The sequence below is a fragment of the Amblyomma americanum genome, chromosome 1 (assembly GCF_052857255.1).
Source record: "Amblyomma americanum isolate KBUSLIRL-KWMA chromosome 1, ASM5285725v1, whole genome shotgun sequence".
In the NCBI taxonomy this organism is placed as follows: Eukaryota; Metazoa; Arthropoda; class Arachnida; order Ixodida; family Ixodidae; genus Amblyomma; species Amblyomma americanum.
The window spans coordinates 402,371,738-402,397,631 of NC_135497.1; the positions used below are offsets into that span (position 1 = coordinate 402,371,738).

The window sequence follows — 25,894 nt, forward strand, 5'->3', positions numbered from 1 at the left end:
TTTTGAAGAGGAACAATGCCCAAAAAATAACTCCCCCTTCGACGTACACCATCCGCGTACGATATCCTGGGCAGCCTTTGGAATGGTAAAACCATAACCTACAACGTTTGGCTGCAAATTTCTTCTATTTGAAAAATGCAACTGCCAATCTTGATTTTTCCGGGGTTTTGTTTCATTACTTTTTTTTTCAAGAAGGTCAGGTGGAATATCTTCCACACGAAATAGGATAGCGCTTGAACGACGAGTCCGCAAGTGCCTTTTACTGTTTCGCTCACTTGTTGAGGTTCATAACACAGGACACTGGATCCTTGATTTTTTTCCTATGCAATAATTTACCACCGTTCTGACTGTCATATGCTACGATGTATTAAATTCATGCAATCTTTTAATGGAATATTTACTTTCTTGATTTGCTTGTCACGTGCTTGAGCAGCACAAAAGTCTTCTCTCTCGTTGCCTCTAAATCCGATATGACTTGGTACCCAGCAGAGTTTTAGGCTTTGTCCTTTAGCTGTGGCTATTACTATGTTGTGTATGATATCACCAAGCATAGCAATGACTGCATTTCTAGAGTGGAGAGCTGTAAGCAAACACAGGGAGTCTGTGTAAATAATGCTGTCTGCGAGGTTCTCTTTTACTATTTTTTCAATGGCTACAGACACGGCGTAACATTCGGCAGTGAAGATTGATGCACACTGTGGTAGCCTCACTGTATGATTGCAATTACCTTGTGCGACTGCACTTCCAACGTAAAGATCGGTTTTTGAGCCATCTGTATAAAAAGCTGTGCAAGTACTGTATTTTTCCTGGAGTGCAAAAAATTCTTGTATTATATGCTGTGGTGGAGCTTGTTTTTTGCTGAAATGTGCAAGAGTGAGATCATAGATTTCCGGGAAATTGTACCATAGCGGCAGTGAATCTAGTCTTCCAGCAATGCCAGGCAATGTGTCCAGTACGCCGAGATTTTGGCACATCTCTTCAAAACGCAAGAGCGGTTTGTTGTTAAACAGTATTCTGGATGGGCACTTTGTGACTATTTGGTGACAGATGTGCCTGGGTAGCGAATGGATTTTTAGAATGTAGGAACACGTGAGCATCGTTACTCTGTCTGTAAGTGATGGTTCGTTCGTTTCTACATACAGACTGTCTATGGGCGACGTCCTGTATGCACCAGTGGAAAGACGCAAGCCTAAATTATGTACTGGATCTGGCCGTTTAAGGTACGATGGCCTCTCTGATCCATACACTATACATCCGTAATCCAGGGTGGAGCGGACTACAGAGCGATAAATTTGTAAGAGGCATGTCCTATCGGCTCAACAGTGTTTTCTCGACAGCACTTTGAGTAAGTTTACGGATCGAGAAGCCTTCTTTTACAATGCATTCATGTGAGGTAAGAAAGTGACCTTTCTGTCAAATGTTATACCAAGAATTTTATGCTCATTTTTCACTGGTAACTCTAATTCGTTCAGGCGTAGTGTGGGATCTGTATGTATGCCTCGTCTGAGTGAGAACAGAATTGCCACCGATTTCTGTGGGTAAAACCGGAAACAATTTCTCTCCGCCCATGTTGCCAGTTTATATATTGTTATTTGTATTTGTAATTCAGACGTTGATAGATTGGAGGAAGTAGAAGCTATTTGAAGGTCGTCCACATAGACTGAGTACATAACGGAGCTTGGGATTATTTTCGTAAGAGTTCATTTTTCCAACAAAGAGAGTTGTGCCTAAAATACACCCCTGCTGAGGTACTCCGTTTTCCTGAATGAAATTCCTCGAAAGGATTGTACCCAGGCGGACATGAAATGAATAACGGTTAGATAAGAAGTCTTTTAGGCAGTTCAACATTCTTCCTCGGATGCCAAGCTCGGCAAGGTCTTGAAGAATTCCGAACCGCCAGGCCGTATCGTATGCCCTTTCTAAATCGAAAAATACAGCGAAACAGTGTTGCTTATGAACGAAAGCTTCTCGAACAGTATTTTCAAGACAGACTAGGTGATCTGTTTAAAATCTTTTTAAAACCACACTCATGGGCATCAAGAAGTTCAGAGGATCGAAAGACAAACGTTAATCTTATATTAAGGACACTTTCAAAGGATTTTGCGAGGCAACTAGTCAGGGCGATGGGTTTGTAACTGCTAGGAGAGGTTGGGGGTTTTTCAGGTTTAAGGAACGGTACAATAAGAGCTTTTTTCCAGGCTTGAGGTATTTTCCCCGAAACCCATACTTTGTTAAAAAATCTTAAAAGTGCCTCTACAGCAGGCTTGGAAAGATGGGCAAGCATTTCATGGTGTATTTGGTCGGGTCCTGGAGCAGTTTTCTTACCAGCAGACAGTACAGTGTTGATTTCCTGGAGTGCAATAAGACAACCATATTTTTCATTAGCACCTCCACTTGTTGGGAGCCTTTGTTTTTCGGCTATTACTTCTGTATTTTAGAAATGACTGCATATACAGTTGAACCTCAATATAATGAACACTGACATAGCGAATTATCGGTTATAGCAAACTAAATTCGAACTTTGGTTGGTTATGCTTCAGTTTTACGAAATTTATTTTTTTATAACGAAACCGAAAATGCGAGATCCACCGCGATATCGGCTGTAATGAAGAAATATTAGGTTTACGCAAGGCTCAAAACGCTAAAGGTAGCATAAAAAGAGCAAAATAAATATTGGAAGCCAATTCACAAGCACACTTTTTTTTTATCGTTTGAAAAGGTTGCAGAAAGTTCCGCGGCCAGGCACATCAATTGCGCGTTTGACTGGTCGCGCCACCTACGAACAGAGTGCAAAAACTCTGAAAGCTCATATGACGACAAAGATCCGAAGGGCGGCACCACTTGTCCAGTGGTGAAGACAAGCGCGGCAACACTGGCAACAGCGAGGCGGCGGTGGCGAGCCGGCATTGCGTAGAGAGCCTGCTTTGCGGCACCCTCGACATCATCTCAGTGCAGCGCCAGGTCGACATGGCAACGAAGCGGAAGGCGGTCTCGCTCGAGACAAAACTGCAGATATTGAGAGCTGTGGACAGTGGCCGCAAGAAAAAGGATGTTCCAGCGGAGTTCAGCGTTCCCCCAAGTACCTTATCCACCATTTTAGCCGCAAGAAAGAAGATTGAGGGCAACACCGAGGACGCTATAAAAGCTGACCGTAAGCGAGTTAGGCTTTACCATCACCCGGACGTGGAAGCGGGTTCGCTTTCATGGTTTAACGAGGTGAGGGCACGAAACTTGCCAGTATCGGGAGCACTTCTTCAAACGAAGGCCATCAGCCTGGCCTGTGCACTAGGGCATGAAGATTTCCGTGCGAGCAGCGGTTGGCTGCCACGTTTTCAAGACAGACACGAGATCGCGTGCCACACATTGTCTGGCGAAGGGGCTGCTGTCGACGAGGAGACATGTGAAAAGTGGCTAGAGAACTTTCGGCCTCTGCTCCAGGAATACGACGAGCGCAACGTGCACAACGTTGACGAAACCGGCGTGTTTTTCAAGTTGTTGCCAGAGCAGTAACTGGCAGTAAAGAATGAAACCTGCCATGGAGGAAAAAAGAACAAAGACCGGGTGACGGTTGTCGTTGCCGTGAACATGGATGGCTCACACAAAAGACGACTCACCGTAATCGGCAAGTCTGCACGTCCCAGGTGCCTGATAGGAGTCCGTAATTTGCAGGTTGCATACTTGTCTAACAAAAAGGCCTGGGTGACGTCCAAGCTTTTCGAAGACTGGCTCAAAGATTTCGACCAGGACATGGAGAGGCAGCACAGGAAGGCCCTGTTGCTCTTGGACAACTATTCGGCGCACAAAGTCTCGATCGTGCTGAAGGCAGTTTGTTTGGTGTTTCTGCCACCAAACGCAACTTCTGCTTTGCAACCGTTGGACAAGGGCATTATCCGTTCGCTCAAGTGGAATTACCGGAAGCATTTGGTGATGCAACTGGTTTTCGAAATCGATCGACGCAGATCAACAACCATCAACATCAAGACGACGCTTGAAATGTTGTATGGATCTTGGAATGAGGTGAGGCAGTCAACAATAAGGAACTGTATTGCAGAATGCGGTTTTGTTTTGCCTGACGTCGAAGACGAAGTTCAGCCTGATGAAAGCCTGGTAGAGCTGGACAATACTTGAGATCGACTGGCACTCCCAGGCATCGCAATTGATGATTTCGTTTCAGCCGATGAGAACTTGGCCGTGGCGCCTGAGATGATGGATCAAGAAATTGTGGATCGCGTCGAGGTCCCCGAGGATAACAGCAGCAGCGATAGCGCAAGGTGACAGCGAACGTGATGAACCACCAATAAGCACTGCGGACGCCGCAGACATGGCCAGGAGACTGAAAGGCTATTTGGAAAAACTGCCGACGACCAAACTGCTGAGGTAGAAAAGGCCCTCGTGTGCATGGACACTGTGGAAAACTTTACTCTGTTCAGTGCTGTGAAAAGCCACCAGACGAATATCACATCCTTCTTCAAATAAACGAATGCAGACCTGTTTTGTCGAACCTTGTTCTTTTGTAATTTGACTTTCCCATACTACGCTCTATTTTGTTTTAAATGCCACAAACCATAAGGAGACAGGTAAGCATTACCTAGTTTATAGTGGGTTCGAAGCCCGGAATAATGCATTTTAGTATTTAGAGTATTTGCGAGAGCCAAATTGCGGATTTGTCAGAGCCGATATTTACGCACACTGTTAAAACGAATATCGAGTATAACAAACTCATTTACGGTCCCTATGCTACTTCGTTAAAACGACGTTCGACTGTAGTGTGATGAACCGGAAACTACAGCGAAGTGCTCCCCCGATATGTCTGCCTGGTCCCCTAAACTCGTTTGTGTACCAGGTGTAGTGAAAAGAGGAATTGTGAAAGGTGAGTAGCGGCCATCTAATTTTCGAACTTGCTCCCACATTTTTTTTTGATGTGGTTGAGCTGTTTATAGAAGAGACACAAATTTGCCATGATGTTTTCTCTGCCTTGCACCAGATACCCCTCGCATGTGCTCTTGCCTTTTTGAAAAAAATAAGGTTCTCATGAGTTGGGTATCTGCGAAACACTCCCCAAGCATTATTCTGCAGTTTTTTTGCCTCCTTACAATCCCGTGTGTACCAAATTTTGTGGTTCTGGCACACCACTCCTGTGGATTTTGAAATTGATACATGTGCAGCAGAAGGAATGCATGTTGTGAACATTTCATTTATCTCATCTACGCTGTGGTTTTCTAAAATTAAATCCTGTAAACTGGACTTTTTTTTTTAAAACAATGCCAAATCAGCTAAATGTAGTTTCTAACGCCGCGGTTTTGTAGAAATAACTGTTGGCGAGGATGACAGACCTATTATAACAGGAAGATGATCACTTCCATATGGATTGTCTAAAACACTCCACTTCAAATCGCTAAAAACAGGCGGTAAACTAAAAGACAAATCTAATACGCTCATTCTCCCCGAGGATGGGGAACAGTATGTGGGTTTACACAAGTTCAGCAAACAGATATTAGTGGATAGAAAAAAATCCTCGATGAGCTGCCCTCTAGCGTCAGTTTTCTCGCTTCCCCAAAAACGAGAATGTGCATTAAAGTCGCCAACTACCAGGTATGGCTCTGGTAGGTGCTTTCAAAGACCCTCCAAGCCAAGCAGTGTTATTTTCAGCTGTGGCTCGATATAGACAGAGCACACCGTAATGGTTTTATGTGCAAGCAGAGTGGCTGCTACAGCCTCAAGTCTTGTTTATAGTTTAAGCTCTCTAGCCAGGACACCATTTTTCACTATAATTGCCCCACCTCCTGACAGCCTGCTCGCCTGTTCTCGGTCGCGGCGGAAAACCGTATAATTCTTAAGAAAATTATTGTTTTGAGGCCCTAAATTTGGCTCTTGTAGACATAACGCAACAGGAGCGTGTGCTCCTAGGATATCTTTTATGTCACTGTAGTTATTCATAAGTCCTCTATAGTTCCATTGCATCATGAAAGCCATCTTAATTTTATTTTCCTATGTAGTTAAAACTAGATCAAGTTATTTATGGCCCCTTGATTCGGGGCCTGTCTGTTTTTGACCGATCCAGACAGCTCCGCCGACCACCCGACGTGGATGGCACGGGGCTACCGTGGGTCGTGTCCATTGCCTCTGCAGAGGCGCTCGACGACCGTGCAGAGGGCACGTGGACATTAGAGTTGGACCTCGACCTGTGGGAGGAGGTCTTGGGGGCCACGGACACGGGGGTCTGCGAGGCCTCTTCTTGGCTTGGCGGGGTAGTGTTACCTACTCCACCTGGGGGCGCGGATGGCCTCGCTACAGGTTCACTGCGAGTGGCCTGGGCAGGTGCCGAAGCCTGTTGTGGTGCGCCGCGCCCACGCACCACATCGCCGAAGTTTGTTTTTGCTGTGAAGGAGTATGAGCTTGTTTGTGTGCATCACCTTCTTGCTTCTCTGAACGAAATGTTTCAGTAGTTTTGAGTGTGATTATTGCTTTTTCTTTCTTCCAGTACGGACACGCCCTGGAGTATGCAGCCTGGTCTCCCTCACAGTTTGCACAGAGTCGGGCGCCGTCGCAGTCATCAGAAGAGCGATCTTTTGAAGCACATTTTGCATAACTTTTACCATCGTGGCAACTCACTGAACCGCGGCCGAACCTTTGGCAGTTAAAGCGTCGTCGAGGGTTAGGAATGCAGGGTCTCACATTTATTTTTAGATAACCCACTTCATTTGAGTCAGGGAGAGTACTATGTGCAAATGTCAAGACTCTGTGCTTTGCTGAGATTTCTTTGCCCTCTTTTCTTATTCTTATCCCGTGGACATCAACGACATTTTGTTCAGCAAGCCCTTCTTTGATTTCTTCTTCAGTGAGGTGGAGAAAATCATTCTCTGAATTTACACCACGGACTGTACTGAGGGATCGGTGGGCAGATATCGATACAGGGATGTCACCTATAGACACAATGTTGGAAAGTTTTGACTGTTGGACGCTTTCTTGGAGTTCCAGTAAGAGGTCTCCACTAGCCATTTTTGTAAACTTATAGCCAAAGCCCAAGACACCCGTCAAACATTTTTCTACAATGAATAGGGGGATTATTCTAGGAGATTTATCAGTTTCCTCACTATGAATCACCTCAAACTTAGGGAAACTTTGTTTCTTTTTTTAATGAAATTCTGAGTTACATCGGTACTCCCTCTCTTGTTAGGGCGATCAGTTGCTGAGAGAACGTTAGCCATAGAATAAATGTGTTTTTTGGATACGATGCCAGCCACCCACCATGGAGCCCAACTTGGGGACGGGACAGAAACTTGCAAGCAAGTCCTGCCCACGCCAGCTGTACACCCCAACTATAACCCAATATGACGCAACTCAGGGTGGTTGGCCACACAAGGTTATCCCTCGCCGCCAGGAAAAAAGGAAGAAACTAGAAGTGAGTAGGAGACAGGAGACTTGTGAGAAAGGGGTAGGAAAGTGAAAGATAGAGGGGAGGATAGGAAAAGGAGACTGCCGATTTCCCCCGGTCGTGTCAGGCCGGAGGTGCCGTCTACAGGAAGCTGGGGCCAAAGTGGTGCGTTGCCTCCGCCGAGGGGCCTTAAAGGTCCAAACGCTCGGCATCGGCTCAACCACTAAGATCCCCTTTTCCCCGAACACGGCAATGCCACGCACGGCGAAGCGCGGGTGCTCGGCTCCGTGGTGATGCACTGTTCACCATCATCCCCTGCGAGAATGTCCTTGCTTGCGGATGCTCGGGAACCCGTGGTGTCACCACTCACCAATGCCTGCAAGCTGCAGACACCCCCCTGAGGGGCCCGGGATACTGTTTACACGTCCTGGCAACCTCGATTTTAGATGTTTTTAATTGTTGTTCTGCGAGCCTTAATTTTACCCTTGAACTACCTCAGCTTGAGCCACTGCAGTTTTTAGATATTCGTTTTTATTTCAATGACCCTGGGCACGTATGCTGGACGTATGCGCTGCGTACTAAGATGTCTTTGCTTCCTTTTGTCTCAGCCCATTCAAAGCTAGTAAAAAGAGGGATAGCCATGTCACGCCTTCATGCAGCACTCTTGAAATCGTGCCATCACAAAACAAACGAAAGCTTCAGCACCCAAGTCAAGCGTCTAGAAAATTCTGGATACCCTCTTGACGTGATTGTCGCCGTGGCAGAAACGTTGACAAAAAAGAAAAAAAGACTTTCGCAAAGGTGCACAGAAGAGGAAAAGAAAAGAAGCGTCATTGTCACGCCGTACATGCCTCATGTGTCCCATAATCTCAAGAGAATTGGAGCAAAATTCGAAGTCGATGTCGTTATTAACGCGCCGTGCAGAATATCGATGCTTTGTCGCATGGTGACAGGCAAGGGCCAGAAGAAATATGGGTGCTGTAAAAATCATGCAGAACGTTTTGTTCTGTGCAACGAAGGTGAGAGAGAGAGAGAGAGAGCTCTTTATTGGAAGGCATAGAATTTAGCCTCGCTGGCATGCTACTCTGCGTGGCGATGAGAATGTGGGAGATAAATACTGACGGTAAGCATTGCGGGAGAGGTTAAATTAAAGAGAAAAAAAAAAGGAAGAAGGTGTTGTTTATAGTGTCCCTCTGAGCTGTGGTCAAGTCTACATCGGTCAGACGGGCCGCTGTCTAAACGACCGATTAAGGGAGCATGATGATTCCCTAGGTAACGGTTACGGCTCGAATCTATCGCCTCATTGTAAGGACTGCAAATGCCACCCTCTGCTGACAAACACTTCGATAATCGGTCGGCACGAAGGAAGGCTCGAACGTGAGCTGTTTCAAGTGGTAAAAATCGCTCAGAGTGGCAGATGTCTCAGCACGCCCTCAGTACTTGCGACCCAGAAAGAGCAGCGTTTTCTGATTTCTTAACAATCTGTTATGTATTTCATTGTCTCCACCCTTCCCACAACTCTTGCCCTTTAAGTTTATTTTCACCATTCTTACGAATGAGGCTTTGCGCATGCGTGACGGCTCCTGTGAGGTACTGCGTACTTCAATAAATGTTTCGAAAGTTTGCACTCGTCCCATACACTTCTCTGCTGTGTCCTTGTGTCTTCGCGCTACCAACACATCATGATGACCTACCAACAGGCTCGAATTTCTGCTCTATTAGAATGTTCAGTCACAACTGACCATACTCGTGGCAACGATAACCTAACTGTGTCTGTGCAGTATAATCAAGTATGCAATCACTGCAATAAAGTGATGTGGGGCATTCTCCGGTGTGCAAGCACCGCCAGCCAAGTGCACATCTCACCCCGTGGATGCAGCTTGTTTTTCTCTTTTCCATGAGAGAATGAGGAGCTCGTCGGGCCGTCTGGAGGTGTCGCCATCTCATGTCACGTCTGTCATGGCAAGCATACCTGAGACGTGAAATGACTTGCAATGACTGAACAAGCGAGACATCACATATCACGTGACATCACTGTGATGATGTGGATTATGCCACTGTGTGGTTCCAGGAGGACAAAAAAAAGGGTGGCCGCGTGCGTTGCGAGCCGGTGTACACGCAGGATCGAATGTCAGAGATAGGCTTCGAGATAGTCGTGGCAGTGTGTCGCTGAGTGGCAGGATGTTCTTTTTGGAGCTCGGCATTCTCCCCAAGGCCAGCTAGCCTGCACCGGTCGGGTACCGAGGTTCAGGGTCTGGCTGCCCGCACAGCACCACAGTACCCTGCTGCAGACTCATGCCTGCTTTTCCATGGCCAGGCAGCCTACCAACAAGCACCTGCCTGCTGATGCCAGCTTACCAGCAGCCAGGCGGACCACAGACGTACTCCTACCTGCTGATGCAGGTCTGCCGTTGGCTAGGCTGTTTTTGCCACCTGCCTACCTGCTGATACCGGCCTCCTGGTATGCAGGACGTTACCACGACCTGATTGCCTGTGGATACCTTCCCCGGTGACCAGTTGTCGCCGACAACCAACGTCGACAGTCATCTACCTGCAGCACATGGTGGCAGCACAACGGAGCAGCACGCACCGGAACCTACAGTAGGACATTGGTGTTCCTCTTGTCGAACCCCTCTAGGCTGCTTTAAGTGCCCCGTAGTGTATGTGTGTGTGTGTTAGCGTGCTAGTGGGCTAGATATGCCGAATTTTGTCCCCGCTGCTGAAGAAAAACAGTGCTTCGATGCTGAATGCGACCTGTTTATTGCCCAGAGCTCCTGAATGGACCTGGACCCTTAACTACATCACAATATGGTGAGCCTGCCAGGATTCGTCAGCGAGAGGGCCGAGTAACAGCCCCATATTCACGCAAAGCGCTAAGCTTGAGCGACGATGGACCTAGAGCATTTAGCCACGTTGAGCGCGCAACTGGGTTTCTCGGGTGCTGAGCTCAGGGAGTGGATAGACAATGAACGTGCAGCGCAAAGGGCAGAGCAGGCTGCAGAAAGAGAGGAAAGTCAGGCAGCCACTGCGAGAGAGAAAGAGATTCTGGAATTGAAACTCAGATTCCAAGAAGAAACTTGCAGTAATGAGACTGATCATGTCAAAACCCTTCCAGCATCAAACCATGACATTTCTCTCAACCCACAAAAACTGTTCCAGTTGTTCGATTAGCGGCGCGATGATTTGCATGCATACGTTCAGCGTTTTGAGCCTGCAGCAATGGGACAGGACTGGCCTCAAGATAAATGGGCTTTGGCCGTAAGCATGTGCCTCACAGGCGAGGCGTTATCTGTGATCGGTCGAATGACTGCCACTGAGTAGGCAGATTATCAAAAAATAAAGAAGGCGTTCCAGCAGCGATTTAGATTCACTGCTCAGGGTTACAATGGCAAATTTCGGAGGGCTCGAGCTCAGGATGGTGAGACAGGGAAACAGTTAGCAGCCAGGCTTTCTGCTTACTTCGACCACCGGATTGAAACGGCAAATGTTACCAAGACATTCGAAGACCTGCGCAACCATATGATTGCTGAGCAGTTCCTCCGATGTTGCCATCCGAAGCTCGTTATCTTCTTGAAGGAGTGAGAGTGCAAGACACTTGATGGGCTGGCCGACACAGCTGACTGCTTCCAGGAAGCGCACAACTTTTCTAATCCCAGCAAAGTCCCTGATGTAGCGAAAGAACCCAGTAAGGTATCTGTCGACCCGCTGAAGAAAGCACAATTAAGGTGTGCATGCTAAGCAATCGTCCGGGGCATCGGGCTTCCGAGTGGCACAGCTCCACTAAAGAGGTACCCAGGTGCAATTCTTGCGGCAAGATCAACACCGGACGGAGAATTGCAGAAGTCGGCACCCGAAGAAAGAGCAGAGTGCCGCTTCCCGTCTTACTCGTGCTCTCCCACCTGCCCCGCCTGCCAGCACTAAACAGCCAAAACATGTAAAACAAAAAGGCTCCATTCCTAGTGGTCATGACCAAAACATGGGGAACGTGCTTCAGCCTACAACGGGTAGCATGCGAGGTGCGGAATGATTAGCGACGACAAAACTCGTTCGCGTTCTTCAAGACAAGGGCAGTAATGCTGTCGTTATCCGCCGGAGTTTGGTTCCAAAGAACTGCGTGACAGGACGCACAGGGACACAATATCTCCTTGACGGTACCGTCACCCAATTAGCTGAGGCAAGAGTGCAAGTGCATAGCATACGCAATACTACTCTGGCGAGGTGACAGCACTTTCCATGAAATGCCCCTTGTATGACCTCGTGCTCGGAAACATCCCAGGTGTCAGGGAACCACACGACCCGAACACAGGCTGTATGAACCCACGTATTAGCATGACACGGCACCAGTTCCTCAGGAACACCTAATGCCGGGAAAATCGGAGCGTTGTGTTAACGCCGTGGCCAAGACACAAGAGGACACGTTATCCCCGTTGCACGTGCCACGAATCCAGTGCTGTTAGCTGAAAATACCAGTTAGCTGAAGAGCAGCGGAAGGGTGCAACACTCAAACGGCTCTTCCCTAAAATCAGTAAGGATTTTATATCCAGTAAGGGTCATAAATACTTCTTCCATGAAGAACGAAATATTCTTTACCGGCATTATTCCATGTCGACTGGCAGGAATTTCGAACAGGTTGTTGTACCCCTTGCGTTCAGGTCGCAAGTTCTACACAGAGCCCATGAAAGCATTACGGCCGGGCACCAAAGAATACAACGAACGACAGATCGTGTACCAGAGGATTTTAATTGGCCTCACCTACACGGAGATGTCGCCCGATTCGTTAAGTCGTGTGATAAATGCCAAAGAACAACACCAAAGGGCAAGGTTGGCATTGCACCACTCGGCAACATGCCACTGATCACTACTCCTTTCGAGCGTGTTGCCATCGACCTCATCGGGCCTTTCTCACCCAAGTCCGATAAAGGCAACTGATATATGCTCACGCTGATGGCTTTTTTTACACGTTATCCTGACGCCGTCGCGCTTCTTTCCATTGACGCTATGCACGTTGTGGAAGCGCTAGCCGAAATGTTTTCCCGCATTGGCATCCAAAAGGAAATTGTGACTGAGCATGGGGCCATGTTTACCTCCAACCTCATGAAGGAAGTCAGCTGACTTCTCTCCATCAAGCTGCTCAAGAGGTCACCTTATCACGTGATGGCGAATGGCCTCGTGGAGAAATTTAATGGAACTTTGAAGACAATGCTTAAGAGAATGTGCCAAGAAAAGCCTCGGTCATGGGATAGGTATTTGGCACTGTTGCTCTTCACATACCGTGAAGTTCCACAGGTTAGTCTTGGGTTTTCCCCGTTCCAATTGATCTATAGATGCCATGTGCGAGGGCCACTGACAGTACTCAAGCAGCTCTGGACAAATCAGATTATCGATGGAGAAAGTTGCTCAACGTACACCTATCTCATCAACCTCAGAAACCGCCTGGAAGACACATGGAAACTTGCTCATGAGAAATTGCAGAAAGCAAGCCAGAAGCAGAAAACATACTATGACGGGGAGAGTCACCCCAAAAGGTTAAGCCCGGGCACAATGTTCTGATTTTTCTGCCCACAGACTCCAACAAGCTGTTCATGCAGTGGAAAGGTCCATACGATGCCCCTAAACGCAAAAACGACGTGGATTACCTTGTGGAGCTGGGGCAAAAGAGCAAATTTTTTCACATAAATATGCTTAAGGAGTACAAAGAGCACAAGCCTTTGGTGATGCAACAAATATCGGTCGCATCCGAAACCGACCAGCCAGGGGCTACTAATTCGAAATAACTGTTGTGAATACCGACATCTTCGAATTACGGAGGTTTTGCCCCACTGAAATGCACAAGGCTGTGCAGGAACCCCAGCATCAGTTCGAATTAACCGTCAGTTCAAATTAATCGAGTCCGAATTACCGAGCTGTACTACACCTCAGAGAACAGTGAAAAAAAAAGCTCATGCGACATTTGTAGCTTGGTTACAAATATAATGCGAAGTGCTTCCTGAAACAGACAATTTGAAGGGGCCATGACATGGTCGTTCTTCATATTGCAGTTTTGTGCTTCAGTAACTAATACAAGAGCTTATGATTCAGTTTCCGAAATTTGGCTGCCCTGGAAGCACTCTATATTCCGAAAAATGCAATCGAAACTGAGAACGGGAAACTCCTCCCACCGGCAGCGACCGCCATATTGAATGCTATCGCGACGTCACCAGGCCATTGACGGAGCAACGTCGTCTGCTCTCGTCGCTGCAATGTGCGCAGCCAGGTGTCTTGCCCCCGTAATTCAGTGGACGATCGAAGTAGCAGTCCTCCCCCATATATAAGTGACTGGCGCCGCAAAAGCGTTAATAATAGTAACGCAGTTATTCTCCGGTATAGGTATAGGTTCCGGTTACACTAGGCCGATGGGACGGCAATCGGCGGTCAGTTGGCTGGTCGGTATGAAAAATGCCATCACTGATGCACTGGTCTGTCAAGCTAGACCAACGACAATGCCAGCACGATCAACGACCCCGTATCGCAGAAGTGTAAAAAGTGAACTTAGTGGGAACCGGAATAGCGGACTAGTTGGTATGACATTCTATAAACTTAAGAATTTTAAAACTTATTCCACCTGATGCTAGCCACGGCTACATACGCGATGTGCGTGCACCAGCGAAGAGGTGCTTTCATTCGGTGCCTGCGCATAGAACCTATCGGCGAGGCAATTGAGTGACACGGGCAGAAAACGCCGCACGACGGTGCCCCTCGTCGCCGTCGCCTGGGCTTGCGCAGCCGAGCGAAAGCTGCACTCCCGGTGAATAGACGGCCCGAAAAACTGCGCTTGTGTACCTTACCGTTATCGAAAAAAGCGAAACGAGCGGCCGCACTTCATATCTTCACACTGCCTAACTAATCAGCGGGGAACTCTTGCCAGATGCTTGAATTTCAGCTCGGATGGCGGACCACTGGCCCCTGTCGTGACGAGGCCTAGCGAGTGCGATTCGCGTGTGCGATTTCGGTGATTGCGGACAGCGAATTCGCAAGTTTTAGAGCCTGAAAATAGCTGTAGAGAGTAGTTTTGGCCAGAGTGCCCTCAAAGCGAACTCTACCTACATCGCAGGGCACGAGTACAATAAGGGGAAAGCGCAGATATGTGACCCGGTCTGCACAGCATGTGCTGAAGGCAGCCGGGAGCAGCCATCAGCGTCAACTGTGGACAACAAATCTCGTTGTTTTCATTAATTCAAGTAATTCCCGAACGTATCTTTAGCTAGAGCGCTTCAATATCAAATACTGATGACATAAGAGGAAGCAGATACAATTAGCGGGAAGCGCCAGATACGCGAAGCGTTTCTCGTGCAGGTGATATAGCATCAGCGGCAGTTCTTGCAGTGATATCATAGTGTGTAAATGAATAAAACTACAATTTGTGAGCAATACTACGTAATATTTAAGATAAGGAGAGCCCACCTGACGTTTTATCCCAAGCAAACGAGCAGTACTGTTGGCGCATAGCTATGTAAAACACCCCTGCGCGGGGCTGCAGTTGTCGTGATCGTCGCATTCCTAGGTCACAATGTGCACGCACAGTAAACGCTAAATGATGTACTATTATTTTCAAGCACTCATTTAGACGACGGCGACTATTCATCGCTGCGGGCAGAGAAAGCATTCGAGTCGCGTAGGGTTTTGTAAGTGGCTTGGTTCCTGCAAAACGGTTCTACGAGCCGAAGGGGATGTATGTTCAACTTACAAATGCACACATACCACGGGGAAGTCGTCTCATTCGGCACTTTTCTCTGCTCCTTTCGTGCCTCAAGGTTATTCTAGTGCCACCTTGTGATAACTTGTTTAATTATCGAACCGATGAATAGCAGACAAGAAATTGGTAGCCAGCTACAAAACGCCGCGGCTTTCACGGCGCACATCGGCAAAGGCATGCACAGCACGTGCCGCTTTTCACATACGGGAGCACTTGATTGCGCAAAAGGGGCCATACTCATAACATAAAACTAACATGTTTCACAGCATAAATAATAAAGCAGGGGTGCATCGATTTCTGTTTCCTCAACAAAAACATATCGGGCTCCACGAGCAAGTCCGCTTTCTTAAGGATCACTCAGCTCGCGTACTACGCTGAAGGCTTCTGAAAAGAAAACACGGAAAATACATTTTATTTCGATAAGCTAACAAAGGGTAACTTTTCGAGTGACCGCCGTCTACGGTGTGCATGCAAGCACCTCAACAGCGCGCAGCAAACAACGCGGGGCGGGTATGCCCCTCTGACGTCAGTGATCAGAGGTTGCCAGACCAGCAAGCAGTTCGCAGAAGAAACGGAGAAAATTCGTTTTAAAAACGTTTACCGCACAGAATCAACTGAAACTTGGGGGAATTTTATTTTAACAATTTGAGAATTAAATGCGATAGACAGGGTATGCGTGAAGATAGGCTGTCACGGCTCCTTTAAGGAAACATTTGGTGTTATAATGTATGAATATGGCAACACTGTTTTGACAGGCGCCAATGTCGTGACTCTTCCCATACAAGCCGCCGCGGTGGCTGAGTGGTTATGGCGCTCGGCTGCTGGCCCAAAAGACGCGGGTTCGATGCCGGCCGCGGCGGTCGAATTTCGATGAAGGCGAAATTCTAGAGGCCCGTGTGCTGTGCGATGTCAGTGCACGTTAAAGAACCCCAGGTGGTAGAAATTTCCGGAGCCCTTCACTATGGCGTCTCTCATAGCCTGAGTCGCTTTGGGACGTTAAACCCCCATAAACTAATCCAAACCATCTTCCCATACAAGCGTGTGGGCATGTTAACACCAGAGCCACGGCATTTGAAGCACTAGCTGGCTTGAGCAGATGGGGGAGCAAGCATGTCAAGACATAGACAGAACTTCATTCATTACCAGGTTTTACCTTTCAAGAGAACTCAGACAATTAAATTCATCAAATTTCTATCACTCCATTACTTCTGCTGATGTCCACAAACACAATACAATCAAAAAATAAAATGTTACCACTAACACACAATTTTGCAAAAAATGTGAAATGCATGAATTTTGGAAGAAACACTAAAAATATAGGGGGTTTTAAGTATCCCACACAAATTGCTAGAACCACATTTCATCGAAAAGGAAGGCATCATATTGCCGCACGCAAGAACTCGCACAGCGCGCAGAGGAAGCTCGCCAACTAGCGCGTGTGCGCATCAGACCTCAGCGGAGTATGATGCACGACGCTACAATCTTCGCCACAGACGTGTCATATATGAACCTGGCGACAAGGGGTGGGTCTGGACGCCTATTCGCCGCCGTGGGCTCTCCGAAAAACGATTACGGCGATACTTCGGGCCCTATGTTGTGCTGAGACGTTTAACCGACGTAACGTATGAGGTGGTGCCAGACGGGTTATCGACATCCAAACGACGCCAGCAACAAGTCGACCCCGTCCATCTTGTACGTATGAAGCCATACTACTCGGACTGATCTTGACCTCCTACTTCCTTTTCTTATCACTGAGACGATGCTTCCTGAGGAGGGGGGCAAGTGCCGCATGCAAGAAGACTCAAAAGATGACGACTGGATCTACGAGCGCAATGCTAAAAGAGGAAGAAGCTGTAAACGCGCAGGGACTCTGTCTGGTTGACCAGTAAACCGTTTTTATCCTCGGGGTTTTACCGAGTCGTGACAATATGAACAAGTGATGCGCTTATTGTTTCCTACGACAGCCCATAAGTTTCCCTCATGCAATGATGTGACCATTTACCTGGTCTATGTCTATAAATGCCTCGCATGTGGACTGCTTTGTGGCTCACAGGCTGTGGAATGTGATGCACATGTGTGTATGAAATCGGTGTGCAGATCATATCAATTGAGCTAGAACTGCACAACCTCCAATCTGTTTTTCTACACAGTATTGTTTTCTGCATTCAACACATTCCGTGGCACCCCATCATGAAACGCAAGCCCCAAAGGAACCGTTTTTGGTGAGGGAAGCACTTGCTGCAAGTGAAACTGACTATGCGATTTTGTGTCACTGAGTCTATATCAACCACATGCGGAGACCACATGCAAAGCAAACAGACAGCGCCAGCGCATACACTAAACCTGCAGTGCACCCAACCACCATGGCTACTGCAAATGAGCATCACCTGGTCCTGCTGTATGTGCCGCCACGGCCGCGTTGTGGGCCAGGAAAGTGGCCTGGGCCCTGGCCATTGGATCAGCGCATGGAGACGTACATGACCTTGCCGCTATCTCCTGCAGAGAAACCAGTGTGGGAGCCACACATTATTACTACTAGAAGCACTGCACGTGGCAACAGGCCAACTAAATGACCAGCCAGCCCATCCCGTTTGCAAAGTGACTTTTTATCCAAGCAACATTCACACATATCCATCACTAGTGTCTCCGCTAAGATGCTGAAACATGTTAGGCACTTCACCAGCACCTTTCATCATATATGTACAGTGAAAGCACGTGAATTCAGATTTCATTAATCTGAACTTCTATATCATTCGAAAAGTGTGACATGGTCCGCCCACACACTATTAGAGTCTATGTAAACCATGCGGCGGGCTCTGTTGCGGGCTATATCTATTTGCCACCACGACTAGGCAGCCTGTGCAAACGGGAGGCTCCACTGCCTCTAAGGAGGATATGTGGAGAGGGTAAAAACGGCAGGATGACCGGACCGGAGAGCGGGGGAGGCTCTAGCTCATGTTAGCGGCAACATGGCAGCGGCAACTGGCTGCGTGACCTCCGAGATGTGTACCTGACTGTTGCTTGTAGCTACTGATTTTGAAGGCTTCAGTAGCTTCCTACGTTAGGCTTTGCTGTTGAGCAGTGGACGACACGACCAGTTCCAAGATACAACGAATAAGGCACATCGCAGTGTCTCCGGCACTCCGAAACCACAGCCGTGCACAAAACCCCGTGTGCTAAACCAGAGAATTGAAGCTTTCGCTGATATTTGCTGTGTGTCTTTGTCTCAATTTTCCAGTGCCCTCTGCATCATATTCCGTGCAATTGGTAGCAGCAGTCACCCCAAGTTAAACATACGGAGAGTACAAGGGTGCAGTAATTTAGAAATGTCATCCATCTGCGGTAAATACCTTGCCAAAACGCCTAAAAGGAAGACTGAAACCATGTGTGGAGTCAACATTGGTCTGTTATCGAAACAGGATATTCCCTTTTAAAAAGCACACTCATTCGTTCAGTGCCTCACAGCAACCCGGGGTCAGAAGGATGAAAAATTGGGCAAAATGCAACTGCCGTGGAGACTTTTGCTTCTCAACATAAACGGTTGAGCAGCTCCCGCGGCTCAAAGGTGTGAAAATGCGAGTGGCAGAGGTTACATAGCCATTTTGGTCAAAAACCAGCAGTCGCAGAATGGCCACATGCTGCCGTATTTTTCAGCCTTCCCGACCATGCTCACGGGCAATAGCCCTTCCTTCACGACTCCGACACAGCCCTCCACTACAAAAATCGGATGCGTTGAAAGCCGCCTGTCTCCTCTTCAGTTTTCTAGTTGAAGAGGAGGCCTTCTGCTCAGGTCCAGCTTTAGAACAGAAAGTGTTGGCCGTTACCTTCCGGGGAAGAAAAAAAAAGAAAGGCAATCGTGGAAATTTTTAGAACAATAAAAAGGGAAAATCTCACTACCTGGCTGCTTCCCGATGGCAGTTAACCATATCTTTTGTCCGCTTTCATTTGTTCGGACTTTGAATTATTCAAACTGCGTGCATTATGAATTAATCAGTTTTACCTTCTTTCACACTAACCTGTACAAATATTCAAACCGCCAATTTAGTAAAGCTCATCAACATCTGCAATTCTTCAGGACTTACAAGCCTTGACCTTGAAATTACCATTGATATCCTCATTTCTCAATCTTTAAATGTCCTTCACATTACTTGAGCTTTAATGCCTCACGTTACCACAGTTTGTCTTCAAGGAAACTCACCATTCTTGAACTCATCTCCACGTGTCTTCCAGCTACTTTTCGCTTGTCGCTACACTTCATGCCCCCACGATACCATGCTGGGGCTCCTTTTTCTTCTCTTCCACACAATGAGGCTTCCTACTCAATGCACTGCTTTTAGGAATCTGCTTTATGCAGCACATCCCCAGTCAGATCACACAATAGCCACACATCCCAATGTTAAAACTCTGCATAAACGATACAAATCGCACTGTCCATAATCAATGACAACCAACCCCAGTTTAAACTTACTATCAAAGAAGACAAATACTGTGTATCCATTAATGCCTTTTAACATTAACAAAAAAACACACAGTGCCAATACACAGCCTGTCAATGCTGAGGCACACCATGGTGCTTTGGATTCTCGCAGCACATAACTGCACCTGACTGCATGCAGTATTACGCAAAAGCAAATAACAAGATGCACAGCTGCGAATGCAAAATTAAGGCAGATTTCGTAGCGTGCCCTACCTGCAGTCTTTTGCAACACACATTAATTTGGCACTCAGGAACTCTGCCAGCAACTATCACACTGCTTACCAAGCATATATTCAGGCAGAGAGCAGTCCCACGAAACCAGTGGCCCCGAGATACCCACCTGGGAGATTCTGTACTAAGCCAGCCAGCAGACCCACAGGCGGCCAGGTGCAGCTGGTCTCTGGCCACAAATGGAAACTCCGTGACCACCACAGCTGGCCAGCGGCGTGCAGAGCCCAGCCGGGCCCACACCAGGGCACCCACCTGCATGCAAAGATTGCTCACTAGGGGCCTCTGAATACTGCAGGCATGCTGTGTCAGTTCCACTGTATCGAAGATAAACCTTTCCCCTGGGCTGATTGATTGGTGACTTTGCCATCCTGGCAGTACAAAAAGGTTGGGATCAGGCAAAGACAAACAGACAAACACACAAGGATGGCACTCAGCTTTCAAGTGCATTTTGTTTCATGCATTGATGTGCGTTCTCTGACCAACTTTTAAGCATGCCCACTGAGTCATATCAAAATGGTATGAATGCAATAAAAATCGAAAGAAAACAGTGCCAGGAATCAGGCAGTACAAAAAAAAATTACGGGAAGATCATACATCTGAAGTGACAATTCTGCAAAGCAGCTGAATTTATCCCCAATGATTACCTTGACGGTTTTACCCACCCTCTCTGTGACTCAGCATCTACGATTGTGCACACCACTTTTGGAACTTTATTCGAAGCATCTAGAGCTGTTTTCACGATGTCAGAAACATTTGGAATCCCTGCTCGACAGAATGGTAGGGCCATTTCGTGCCTAGAAAAAAAAGAATCACTTTTCAAAAACAAGAAATAAAGACTGACATCACAAAGTTCTATGGTGCTCCTAGCAAGTGCTGTCTGGTGCTGTAACTTTTTTCTTCTCTTGTGCAGTGGAATGTTTTACTTTGTTAAAAACATTGTAGTTGATTTTTTGTTGCCGTAGCTGCTGATAAAAAAAATAATTAACTGGGCATAAATTTTTTTTTTTTTAGGATAGGCCTGGAATCGCATGAGCATGGACGTGCGTGGTGTACATGAATTTAAAAAATTTTTGAGGCGCTTCTGTTATCTCATTAAAGCAAACACAAAAAAAACTGCAATAGTTTGATATAGCCAAAGTTCATAATATAAAATTTCGTCAAAAACACGCACAACAGCAGAGCAGTTCAGTTAGTCAAGGCATCACAACACAGGTGATGTTGCTAAAAAAACTGGGAGACATTTTCGCAAGTTTTAGTGGAGTTTCTGAAGGCATTCATGGCGATTCCACAAGCAAAAAAGAACTGAGCGCAAGTTAGGATGTCTTCCCCCCATAACAATGCCAGTTGGTCAAAAACCTCGCATGTGCTCTCGCCTTTTTGAAAAAAATAAGGTTCTCATGAGTTGGGTATCTGCGAAACACTCCCCAAGCATTATTCTGCAGTTTTTTTGCCTCCTTACAATCCCGTGTGTACCAAATTTTGTGGTTCTGGCACACCACTCCTGTGGATTTTGAAATTGATACATGTGCAGCAGAAGGAATGCATGTTGTGAACATTTCATTTACCTCATCTACGCTGTGGTTTTCTAAAATTAAATCCTGTAAACTGGACTTTTTTTTTAAAACAATGCCCAATCAGCAAAATCTAGTTTCTAACACCGCGCTTTCGTTGAAATAACTGTTGGCGAGGATGACAGAACTATTATAACAGGGAGATGATCGCTTCCATATGGATTGTCTAAAACACTCCACTTCAAATCGCTAAAACCAGGCGGTAAACTAAAAGACAAATCTGCAACACTCATTCTCCCCGATGATGGGTAACAGTATGTGGGTTTACACAAGTTCAGCAAACAGATATTAGTGGATAGAAAAAAATCCTCGATGAGCTGCCCTCTAGCATCAGTTTTCTCGCTTCCCCAAAAACGAGAATGTGCATTAAAGTCGCCAACTACCAGGTATGGCTCTAGTAGCTGCTTTCAAAGACCCTCCAAGCCAAGCAGTGTTATTTTCAGCTGTGGCTCGATATATCCAGAGCACACCGTAATAGTTTTATGTGCAAGCAGAGTGGCTGCTACAGCCTCAAGTCTTGTTTATAGTTTAAGCTCACTAGCCAGGACACCATTTTTCACTATAATTGCCACACCTCCTGACAGCCTGCTCGCCTGCTCTCGGTGGCGGCGGAAAACAGTACAATTCTTAAGAAAGTTATTGTCGTGAGGCCCTAAATTTGGCTCTTGTAGACATAACGCAACAGGAGCGTGTGCTGAGTAGCGTGAGCGTGTGCTAGAAGTGAGTAGGAGACAGGAGACTTGTGAGAAAGGGGTAGGAAAGTGAAATATAGAGGGGAGGATAGGAAAAGGCGACTGCCGATTTCCCCCAGTCGGGTCAGGCCGGAGGTGCCGTCTACAGGAAGCTGGGGCCAAAGTGGTGCGTTGCCTCCGCCGAGGGGCCTTAAAGGTCCAAACGCTCGGCATCGGCTCAACCACCAAGATCCCCTTTTCCCCGAGCACGGCAATGCCACGCACGGCGAAGCGCGGCTGCTCGGCTCCGTGGTGATGCACTGTTCACCATCATCCCCCTGCGGGGATTTCCTTGCTTGCGGATGCTCGGGAACCCGTGGTGTCACCACTCACCAACGCCTGCGAGCTGCAGACAGCCCCCTGAGGGGCCCGGGATACTGTTTACACGTCCTGGCAACCTCGATTTTAGATGTTTTTAATTCTTGTTCTGCGAGCCTTAATTTTACCCTTGAACTACCTCAACTTGAGTCACTGCAGTTTTTAGATATTCGTTTTTATTTCAATGACCCTGGGCATGTATGCTGGACGTATGCGCTGCGTACCAAGATGTCTTTGCTTCCTTTTGTCTCAGCCCATTCAAAGCTAGTAAAAAGAGGGATAGCCATGTCATGCCTTCATGCAGCACTTTTGAAATCGTGTCATCACAAGACAAACAAAAGCTTCAGCACCCAAGTCAAGCGTCTAGAAAATTCTGGATACCCTCTTGACGTGATTGTCCCCGTGGCTGAAACGTTGACAAAAAAGATAGAAAGACTTTCGCAAAGGCGCACAGAAGAGGAAAAGAAAAGAAGCGTCATTGTCACGCCGTACATGAATCGTGTCCCGTAATCTCAAGAGAATTGGAGCAAAATTCGAAGTCGATGTCGTTTTTAACGCGCCGTGCAGAATATCGATGCTTTGTCGCATGGCGACAGGCAAGGGCCAAAATAAATATGGGTGCTGTAAAAATCATGCAGAAAGTTTTGTTCTGTGCAACGAAGGTGAGAGAGAGAGAGCTCTTTATTGGAAGGCATAGAATTTAGCCTCGCTGGCATGCTACTCTGCGTGGCGATGAGAATGTGGGAGATAAATACTGACGGAAAGCATTGCGGGAGAGGTTAAATTAAAGAGAAAAAAAAGAGGAAGAAGGTGTTGTTTATAGTATCCCTCTGAGCTGTGGTCAAGTCTACATCGGTCGGACGGGCCGCTGTCTAAACGACCGATTAAGGGAGCATGACGATTCCCTAGGTAACGGTTACGGCTCGAATCTATCGCCTCATTGTAAGGACTGCAAATGCCACCCTCTGCTGGCAAACACTTCGATAATCGGTCGGCACGAAGGAAGGCTCGAATGTGAGCTGTTTCAAGTGGTGAAAATCGCTCAGAGTGGCAGATGTCTCAGCACGCCCTCAGTACTTGTGACCCAGAAAGAGCAGCGTTTTCTGATTTCTTAACAATCTGTTATCTATTCATTGTCTCCACCCTTCCCACTACTCTTGCCCTTTAAGTTTATTTTCACCATTCTTACGAATGAGGCTTTGCTCATGCGTGACGGCTCCTGTGAGGTACTGCGTACTTCAATAAATGTTTCGAAAGTTTGCACTCGTCCCATACACTTCCCTGCTGTGCCCTTGTGTCTTCGCGCTACCAACACATCATGATGACCTACCAACAGGCTCGAATTTCTGCTCTATTAGAATGTTCAGTCACAACTGACCATATTCGTGGCAACGATAACCTAACTGTGTCTGAGCAGTGTAATCAAGTATGCAATCACTGCAATAAAGTGATGTGGGGCATGCTACGGTGTGCAAGCACTGCCAGCCAAGTGCACATCTCGCCCCGTGGATGCAGCTTGTTTTTCTCTTTTCCATGAGAGAATGAGGAGCTCGTCGGGTCGTCTGGAGGTGCCGCCATCTCATGTCACGTCTGTCATGGCAAGCATACCTGAGGCGTGACATGGCTTGCAATGACTGAACAAGCGAGATATCACATATCACGTGACATCACTGTGATGATGTGGATTATGCCACTGTGAGGTTCCAGGCGGACAATGAAAAAGTGTGGCCGCGTGCGCTGCGAGCCGGTGTACACGCAGGATCGAATGTCAGAGCTAGGCTTCGAGACAGTCGTGGCAGTGTGTCGCTGAGTGGCAGGATGTTCGTTTTGGAGCTCGGCGTTCTACCCAAGGCCAGCTAGCCTGCACAGGTCGGGTATTAAGGTTCAGGGTCTGGCTGCCCGCACAGCACCACAGTACCCTGCTGCAGACTCATGCCTGCTTTTCCATGGCCAGGCAGCCTGCCAACAAGCACCTGCCTGCTGATGCCAGCTTACCGGCAGCCAGGCGGCCCACAGACGCACTCCTGCCTGCTGATGCAGGTCTGCCGTTGGCCAGGCTGTTTCTGCCACCTGGCTACCTGCCGATACCGGCCTCCTGGTATCCAGGATGTTACCACGAGCCGATTGCCTGTGGATAGCTTCCCCGGTGACCAGTTGTCGCTGACAACCAACGTCGACAGTCATCTACCTGCAGCACATGGTGGCAGCACAACGGAGCAGCACGCACCGGAACCCACAGTAGGACATTGGTGTTCCTCTTGTCGAACCCCTCTAGGCTGCTTTAAGTGCCCCGTAGTGTATGTGTGTGTGTGTGTGTTAGCGTGCTAGTGGGCTAGATATGCCGAATTTTGTCCTCGTTGCTGAAGAAAAACAATGCTTCGATGGTGAATGCGACCTGTTTATTGCCCAGAGCTCCTGAACGGACCTGGACCCTTAACTACATCACAATATTGTGAGCCTGCCAGGATTCGACAGCGATAGGGCCGAGTAACAGCCCCATATTCACACAAAGCGCTAAGCTTGAGCGACGATGGACCTAGAGCATTTAGCCACGTTGGGCGCGCAACTGGGTTTCTCGGGTGCTGAGCTGAGGGAGTGGATAGACAATGAACGTGCAGCGCAAAGGGCAGAGCAGGCTGCAGAAAGAGAGGAAAGTCAGGCAGCCACTGCGAGAGAGAAAGAGATTCTGAAATTGAAACTCAGATTCCAAGAATAAACTTGCAGTAATGAGACTGATCATGTCGAAACCCTTCCAGCATCAAACCATGACATTTCTCTCAACCCACAAAAACTGTTCCAGTTGTTCGATCAGCGGCGCGATGATTTGCATGCATACGTTCAGCATTTTGAGCCTGCAGCAATGGGACAGGACTGGCCTCAAGATAAATGGGCTTTGGCCGTAGGCATGTGCATCACACGGGAGGCGTTAACTGTGATCGGTCGAATGACTGCCACTGAATCGGTAGATTATCAAAAAATAAAGAAGGCGCTCCAGCAGCGATTTAGATTCACTGCTCAGGGTTACAATGGCAAATTTCGGAGGGCTCGAGCTCAGGATGGTGAGACAGGGAAACAGTTAGCAGCCAGGCTTTCTGGTTACTTCGACCATCGGATTGAAATGGCGAATGTTACCAAGACATTCGAAGACCTGCGCAACCATATGATTGCTGAGCAGTTCCTCCGATGTTGCCATCCGAAGCTCGTTATCTTCTTGAAGGAGCGAGAGTGCAAGACACTTGATGGGCTGGCCGACACAGCTGATTGCTTCCAGGAAGCGCACAACTTTTCTAATCCCAGCAAAGTCCCTGATGTAGCGAAAGAACCCAGTAAGGCCTCTGTCAACCTTCTCAAGAAGGCACAATTAAGGTGTGCACGCTATGCAATCGTCCGGGGCATCGGGCTTCCGATTGTTACAGCTCCACTAAAGAGGTACCCAGGTGCAATTCTTGCGGCAAGATC

The 25,894-nt window shown here is 47.5% G+C and overlaps 1 protein-coding gene across 1 annotated transcript in view; it reads right to left on the reverse strand.

Moving 5' to 3' along the window:
- LOC144115754 (uncharacterized) overlaps nucleotides 1–25,894 on the reverse strand; it is a 328,928-nt gene that overhangs the window by 264,310 nt on the left and 38,724 nt on the right. Inside the window, exons 4-5 of the mRNA XM_077650248.1 lie at nucleotides 19,925–20,067; nucleotides 17,495–17,603 (exon numbers count right to left, since the gene is read on the reverse strand). The gene's annotated coding sequence lies outside the window, so the exon portion shown is untranslated. The remainder of the gene's footprint in view (nucleotides 1–17,494; nucleotides 17,604–19,924; nucleotides 20,068–25,894) is intronic.